Source organism: Apteryx rowi, unplaced genomic scaffold, assembly GCF_003343035.1.
Source record: "Apteryx rowi isolate R43461 unplaced genomic scaffold, aptRow1 scaffold_50, whole genome shotgun sequence".
Taxonomy (NCBI): domain Eukaryota; kingdom Metazoa; phylum Chordata; class Aves; order Apterygiformes; family Apterygidae; genus Apteryx; species Apteryx rowi.
Genome location: NW_020450761.1, coordinates 2,598,882 through 2,607,502, shown reverse-complemented (window position 1 = coordinate 2,607,502; position 8,621 = coordinate 2,598,882). Strand labels below are relative to the sequence as shown.

At 38.8% G+C, this 8,621-nt stretch overlaps 1 long non-coding RNA gene across 1 annotated transcript; it reads right to left on the bottom strand.

Moving 5' to 3' along the window:
• Positions 1-3,769: 3,769 nt before the first annotated feature.
• LOC112972781 lies at positions 3,770-8,615 on the bottom strand. Its single transcript, XR_003255782.1, has 2 exons — positions 8,475-8,615; positions 3,770-4,071 (listed from the first exon to the last, which is right to left on the bottom strand). It is a non-coding gene; the product is annotated as an uncharacterized LOC112972781 (long non-coding RNA).
• Positions 8,616-8,621: the final 6 nt, after the last annotated feature.

Below are 8,621 nucleotides of genomic sequence, written 5' to 3'. Positions count from 1 at the left end.
AGAGGTACAATAACATTCAGTGCCTACAGAAGAATAGGAAGTAATCTTCTGTGTAGCTTTGGGTTGAGGTCTCATGTAAGACAGAACTGGAAAGCTGAGGATTCCTTCTGCAAATGTATCAAGTGTTGTTTTTTAWAACAACAACAAAAAAAAGAATGAACAGTATTTTCAATAGGAAGCAAATTATGAGTGCAACTAATGTTCAGGTCCAAGTCTTCCAAAGTTTAGTAGGAATGGCATGATTATCCATCCAGATCACAGTACATCTTTGTCTTAAAGCACTGCATTTTGTGCGTGAAAATGCTCCATATAGTTTTCCCCACTCTAAGAAATGTGGGTAGTATTCAGTGCTTGAAAGACTAATTCTCCCTCTCTCACCTGTACATAAMATTTCACTTGCCTCATTCAAGGCACAGTCTATGTAACTACACAGGAAAAAACAGTACCCTGTAAAACACAAGTTTTTAAGCACTTTTTAGAAGTGCCACTTGATGGCAGATTTCTGTAGATTACTTCTGTTCTGCAAAAGGACAATTTGATATTGTGACAAACGAAACATGAAAAACTAGCTTTGTCTGGATACATACAGTATTTACTTGTCTTCACTGAGATCTGGCATCAAACATGATCCATTCCATTAGCTAAAATAGCATTCCTGCTTGGAATCCAATATGGTAAAAAAAACTGAAAACCTATTAAAAAATCACTGGCCTTTAATGAATGCGTGTCACTAAATTATGCAATGATACACTTTTCACTTCAGTCTGATGCATACCACCTGAACAGTTTATTACTAGAAATTGGTACTAAAGTACAGTTTGACCACCCTGGAGTTGTTAAAAGGAAGAAATGTGTTGGCTGAGCTCTCCTCCCTGGTGAGGAGGGAAATTTTGTTTCGTTGTGCCTGGGATTGACAACTTTCTGCTGCTACAGCAACAGCTCATGTCAAACTTCAGTAGAGCTACTTTGCTTTATTCTTGCAGCAGGAGTGGAGGATATGAATGGGAAGGCAAGGTGCATCTGGTTTTTGTATGCGTGAAGTGTAACTGCTAGTGAGCGAATACAAGTATCAGTAATAATCCAATAATCAATAATAAATCAGTAATAAGTCAGGGAGCATGTATTCTCTACTTGAACTTTTTCTAGAAAATAGTTGGTATTTTGCCTTGAAGGTTCTCCAAATTAACTCTCATTTCTCCAACTTTTAATAAGTTTTTAAGTTTTACCTGTTAAAATTGGGGCCTCATCTTTCTCATATATAATCCTGTTTAGGATCAGAGTTGGAAACTAGTACCTGACATTGTTTTAAAACCCAAAGAAATCTAGTTCATCAACAGGACATGGAATTCATTTTTAACCTTATCTAGCCCTGAAATGGTTCCGTGAATGTGAATGGTTCAGTAGTGAATATAGCCTATGTAATTTGTAATGTAATCTCTGCTTCTGGCTGGTTCATGTTCAGAGGGAAAAGATACCAATGTTTTGGTAAGCTGAGCTTTTTATTATTTTTAAGAGGCAGTTGTTTTGAAGCCACTCAGCGGTTAGGAATGCTGGCAAGCATCTGGGGAGACAGATTAGTGAGCTGAGTGCAGGTGAGGAGGTCATAGAAGCAAAACAACTTTTGTGCCACTGCTGTCATGTTTGTTCAGCCAAAAGAAGCTGATTCGGAGGTGACCCACCTCTGCATGTCAGGAAGCCCATCATGCTTCTCTTTCTTACCGGTGACATCAATACTTGMTCATCACAAACTTGCATGTTGTGAGAATTAACTATCTAGATTGTTCTTTATACTGTTACCTTAAGGGAAGGAAAATAGTGTTATCCAAGTCTTCCCAGGTGAATGATTTGGTAAAGTCTTTGCAAGTCTGCCTTAAAGTCATTCAGTTTTAATATCCTAACAGAGAGGGAGAGGCAGGGAGAAGTTACCTGGGTATTTTCAAGGAATGGATGGATGTCTTGGGCATGTGTTTCATTTTATCTGCTGTGCAATAAACTACACTAGCCAATTTCATTTTCTGACACTTAAAGGTATGGAGATTTTGTTTTGAATTTGGTTTTCCAGTACTGCAACAGTCAGTCTTAAATGCATAAAACCATATTTAATTTAAATTACCACCTTAAACTGAAAGTTTGGGGTAAAGGTTGTCTCGGGACTTAAGGTATAATATTGCTATTCTACAGTGCTAAATTTAAAGTGAGGAACAATTTTAATTCTAAAACTGAATTCCTAAAACTTTTCATAGCACTGTCACAGAAAATTAAGTGAATTGTGAGTGAGTAGGGTGTAGTGTTTGAGATTGTATTGATTAAAGTAATCACATATGGACCCATACTTTACAAGCAAAAATACTTGCTGCTGACTTTCAAACTCACCCATCAAAAAATTAAGCAAAGTTTCACCTCTAGTTTAATAAAAATAAATTTAATAATAGTTTAAATTATTAAATATTTAGTTTAATAATAATAAAGTTTAATAATAAATTAATAATTTTAAGGACTTTCATGTTTAACTTCCCTGTCTCACCTGTTGCTGTGCCATCACTGGCAAAGGATCTGCCTATAGGGTTAGCTCTAAGGAAACTGTGAACTAAATAACACGGGGCCTGTGCAATTGGTGTAGCTTTGAACAATCTGAGAATGAGACAAAAGGTAAGCGTTAAGTTAAACATTGCAAACTCTTCCAAGGAGTATCTTTATTTCACAGAGGCTTTTCCTTCAGGGTGACCTTCTAGATGCCTTGTGATGTCTTTGCTGTTAGCATAGTACTCATAGTACTTCTCATAGTACTTTTCTGTTTCGGTGCTTAACAGTAGAATAAATTGAAGGCCTGTTACCTTTTATCTGAAAAGGTTAGCATGTTTAAACTCCTGGCAAAATATTTTTCCAGCTAGTGCATGCTACATGTTTAAAATGAGATGCACTGTATTCTTAAGGTAAACTGCAGTGATACATTTTGTATGTTAACAACTTTAACATATTTATTCCTACATATCACAACCCAAGGTTCTTATATGGAATAACTTGTTAGTGGACAATTTCATATTACTTAGCTGATTCAAAGTTGATGGCCTGTCACATGACCTTGAGGGAAAGCTAGAGACTGAAACATTTAAACAATTTCTGGAACAGTAGAACCCAGAAAGACTGTTTTCCTATGGATTTTATCCTCAAGGGTAGGAGTGTGTGTTCTCTGACTTCTAGCAAATGGACTGGGCAACATAGCAGTTTCTTCTTCCCTGCTTCTCTTTTTACCTGGACACTTATTTTCACAAAACTTGTTGGAATTTGGTATTTTTAGCACTTTTTATTGCTGTCAAATTCAGCTGAAATTAATGAAGATATTCCAAAGTGAAAAATACAGTAATGAAAGATGCATATTAACATACATCTCTTCCTAAAAAAAATATCTGGGCTAAGCACATACCCAACTCCTCTTTCCCACCCTGCCTTCACATCTGTACTAAGGTCTGCTATCAGTTAAGTCTGTGTACTGGATATTGAAATACTCTCCAATTCAGATTTTTAGGTTAAGAATGTGTTTTGCCTATTTGAGATGTATGTATAAAATTTCAATCCAACTTTGAAATCATGGTCTCAGATATAAGATGGTATATCAGACTTGCAGCTGCAAGTAATTGCATTCTGCACAACTGACAACAGGAGCTGAGAATCAAAAGGGTTCCCCCTCTGCCCCCAATATGGATAATCATTGAAAACAACTGCTGTTCAGTCTGAATGATGTGCTGACAGGCATAAAATGAAACAAAGGTTAGGGTAAGCAGAAGAATTCATTTGATGTCTTCCATATTTTGAGGAATGTGACTTCACTGAACCAGTTTAAGAGGAAAATGCCCTCTAGATTGAATTATTCTCTGTAGGATTGATACAATGGTATTGTTTCTCTTTCAGATGAAGTGGACTACAGTAATTTTGGTACCAACACACTGTCAAGGAAGAAGAAGGCTCTGGTGACACTCCGCAATGACAACCTCCGCCGGCGTCCTCATATTAACATCAGCATGCCTCATGATTTTAGACCAGTGTCTTCTATAATTGATGTGGACATTCTTCCTGAAACACACAGGAGAGTGAGGCTGTATCGACATGGCTGTGAGAAACCATTAGGATTTTACATTCGCGATGGTACCAGCGTAAGGGTTACTCCTCATGGACTAGAAAAAGTACCTGGTATTTTCATCTCTCGTATGGTTCCTGGAGGCTTAGCAGAGAGCACAGGCTTGCTGGCTGTGAATGATGAAGTCCTGGAAGTTAATGGTATCGAGGTAGCAGGAAAGACTCTTGACCAAGTCACAGACATGATGATCGCTAACAGCCATAATCTTATTATCACGGTCAAACCAGCAAACCAGAGGAACAATATTATTCGAAGCAGTAGGATGTCTGGTAGCTCTGGCCAGTCTACAGACAGCACTGCTAGTCACCACAGCTCACCTATGTCTCACATGCTGCAAAACTTCCACCCTGATGAAATGGAGAGCGATGAGGAGGCTGACATTGTCATTGAGGGCGGTCTCGAGCCACAGCACATTCCTAAACTGCACAGCCTTATGTCTAATAGCCTCTCTCGAATCAATGGCAGCAGCCTTAGCCACAGACTTCAAAGGGACCTGGTGCTCAACAACAGCTCTGGCCGAGAAAGCAATGGCAACATCCACAAATTACTCAGTTCCTTAAAAACTGACCCCCGGCACAGTCTGGTTATCCCCAGAGGAGGCATCGAAGAGGATGGAACAGTCATCACACTTTAGTAGCAATTCCTGCAACTCTGTTCTCAGTCTTAAGTGCCAATTGGGACAATTGACTCTTGCAACATGTGATGCACAAAACAAAGAACTGATGTTCTCATAGACCTTACAGGTGCAAAAGATGTTGCTTTTTAGGAAACATGGCATCTGGAATTAGACATAAAACTGTCATGCACTGCGAAATTTGTCAGGGGAAGCCAGAGTGTAAAACCTGGTTTATATCCCAGCCCTAAAATAGTTTTAATCTGTATAAATCTAAGCAATCTTATAGGCTACCAATGGCAGTGCTACATACTTGGGTTTGAATGCATGGGTGGATGTATTTATACATGCATGTGTATATGAATTAGATTTTAATAGTAATAACAGACCTGCCTATGTGAAGTGGAGTCTGTTTTTCCTCTAATACCAGTTTAAACAGAGTGCTTTGTAATAACCATCCATTCTTCTACCATTACATACAGACCTTCCACTAAATTGTTTACACCATATTTACCATATTATGTCTAATCCAGACAAGCTCCGTAAAAGTAGCAGTTTCCTACTCTGGTGGAACAATGCTAGGGAGATGCTGCAAATACATTTTTCCAAATGAAACTGACCAAACGAAACATAAATGAAATATATATTTTTTAAAGCCTGAGGAGGGGGGAGTGGAGTATGTTGATGCTATTATTGCTTTGAGATCAGCACCACCTGCTGGTCAGAGGCAGTCCTGCCTGCAACACAAACTTGTACTGTATGGGAAAAGAAAAAATAGGTTACAAGGAGGGTTTAAAAATAGGTTCAGCACCATTAAGTGGAAAGTGCATTCTTTTTCTTTTTCGATATTTATTAGATCATACCTCTTTTTCAAATTGCTGGCTTTTTTCATCTCTCTTTTTTTTTTGGGGGGGGGGGGGGAGAGGTTATCGTTGTTCAGGTAAACTTTAGGGATACATGCAAGGCAGCAGCAAAAGCCTAATGGGCGCTAGGACTGTGTCCCAACACCTCAGAGCCAAAACAGATTCTTGCTGTATGTTTGGGGCAACCTGAATCCACAAAGTCTTTCCTTACAAAAGATTGGCTTACTGTAATACATATGAGGGATATTGACAGATTTTCAAACCTAACTTAAAATAGTTCTATTATTTTTGGATTCTTCCAGTAATCATAAAGCTTAATATCTACACACAATTTCTAGAAATTTAAAATATACTGGATGTTTGGGATTACCAGAAGTCTTCACTGGATGCTGGTTAGTGGCTAACCAGTGACTATTGAGTCAATAGCTGTTCACTTCTGAAAACGCCATGAATTTATTAAAGTGGTCTAATCTAAAATATTATATCTTGATCAATGTAAGGAACAAAATATAAATGTTTTATAATGTATTTTTCTACTTTTAGCTTGTTTGTCATTTTCTTTTTGTTTTTTAACTTTGTAGTGCATTAAAGCTTTTTTTATATGGTGGAATAGACATTTCTTGACTATTGTGTGGATATGAAAATTTGGGAGTCTTGATTTGAAAAGGTTATGTTCCAGTTTGGAATTTGTAATGACTGGGCAAAGGATGTGTGGATTAATTGATTATTGTTAATTTAGAATACCTGTGGAACATGTGTTCTTCTGCTCATTGTTAAATATGTTTAGGACATTGAACTTAGGGCATTTTTAGATTTGCTTTAAATTTTATTTTAAAATTCTTTCACTTACTCTAATTAAACCTCTTCTAGGTACCACAGCAGTTAGAGCTGTACTTATTTTGTTCAGCACAGTAAGAATAGCACATTGATCCCATCAGTCTTAAAACTGTACTCTTCCAAAGGTTTTTTTTATCTGATTATTGGTGCAGTAAGAAAGGAATAGCTGGATGTGCTTCAGTCAATCAGACCATCTTACCATGAGAATTTGTTACACCTTAAATAAGACTACTTTTGCAAATAAGTGAGTTTGGCTGAAGTTACAGTATTTAACTGGTGAAAATGTGACCTGTCTGCAATAAAACCTGAACAAATCTTATTTCAACACTACTTCTACTTCCTTTCCCTCCATTCTCTACATTCTTTCTGTAGAAGTATTTCATTTACTTGTTGAAACAAAAGACTTCTGACAGCTCTTCAGATGCTTAGCCATTTTAGTAATGACTTTCTCTGTATCAGTACAGATATTGATTCTTCTGACTGTTACCTATATTAAGCTGCTTTCCATATGCTTCTTCCCTGTACTACTTCCCTGTTATATTGATTTCCATGGGCAGCAAGTGTTTTGCTGTGCTTGTCATAAGACTTTTTTCAAGTCACATGTCATCTTTGAGGACTTAAGGTAATTCTGGCTCCTCAGATAATGCTTAAGATACCTCTGTCTCACTGTGTGCTGCCAGGCTGCAGACCTCTCCCTGAGAAAGACTGTCCAAATAAAGCATTGATCTATCTCAGCTGATGCTGTTACAAAATACCTAAACTTTTACAGTTAATACAATTTGTACTTCCTAGGGTGAATTTCACACATGAGATCTGAATGGAAAGGTGAAAGTGTTTTACCCCCGATTTCAATTACAATTTGAATGACAAAGTACTGACAAAACCAGTTTTGGAGCTAACAATTTGAACTGTTAAGGCTTGCAAATAGAAAAACTAGACAAAAAGAAAAACTAGAAAAAACTGCTTCTATTTCGCATACACTTGATGCTCAGTCCAGCTCTTTAAATAAGGAAAACTTCAGTCTCTCGTATGCTAGTTCTCTTTTTGAGATTTACTCCTCTCCCCCTTGAGACTGTTACCAAACAAAAGCCTCCTCTACCTGTCCTCCTACTGAAACTGCTATAACTGGAAAAAGCAGGTAGAAACAAGACTGACAAGGTTTAGACTGAAATGCATCAAGGAACCTTCAAGCATAAGATTAAATTGTTTATTAAACCTTTAAACAGGGGTGACTGAGAGAACAGAGGCAAATTAATCCTAGAAACTTCCATAAACTTGCTTTATAAAAGGAGCCAGATTTCTTTTACTATGAGGGAATCATATTGATTTATCTTGAAGGTAGTAGCCCAGATTACACTTTGTGATCAGAAACCATAACGGACAGCAAAACCTGAGGATACTATCTCATTGTAAAGCACCTCAGAAAATAATTTTAAAACATTTGTTTTATGTATTGTTACCTAAATTATATTCATTGACTTGTATTTTGTCAAAGCTTAATCACGGAAAAGCTTTCTAGCTCTGTGAGGAGTACCGTACACAAGAGGACCCAAGGCACAATAGTAATCTGGTTTGATTTAACTAATCTGGTTTGGTTTAACTGCTGTCATCGCTTGGGGAAGGCTGTTTGGCTGTCACTCTCCCTTGCTTTGAATTCAGCCTGACGTTGATCTGGAGCAAGGGCTGTGCGCTCAGGGCAGGACGTAGCAGAAAATGGGGGGGGGGACACAACACCATTCCTGAAGGCTTCTGGATGGATTTGAGTGCAAAGGACAAAGCATATTAGCGGCTTTCAGGCAGCTGTGAAGGGGAGCAGACCGTGGTACTCGGAGCTGGTGGAAGCAGATTAAGGGCTAGCAAGTCTGGATAGCCGATGTAAGCCTGAATGAGGAAAAGTACCTAAGATGGAGAAAGGTGCGTGAGGGTGTACCGGCTGGGGCGAGGGCCAACAGAGGTACGCGATCCCCACACCAAAGGCAAGCGCACCCGAGTGCTCTCGTGAAAGACTCTGGCAGACATCGCGTACCTTTGCCCCGCCTCGCGGACGGCGCTTACCGCGAGAAGCGCTGAAGGCGCAGCAGCGCTGGCGCCTGCCCCGGGCTGTCCGTGCGACGGTGGGGGCCGGCTCCTTCCCCGGTGCTACCGGCCGGGCGCTGGGAGCCGCTTAACGGCT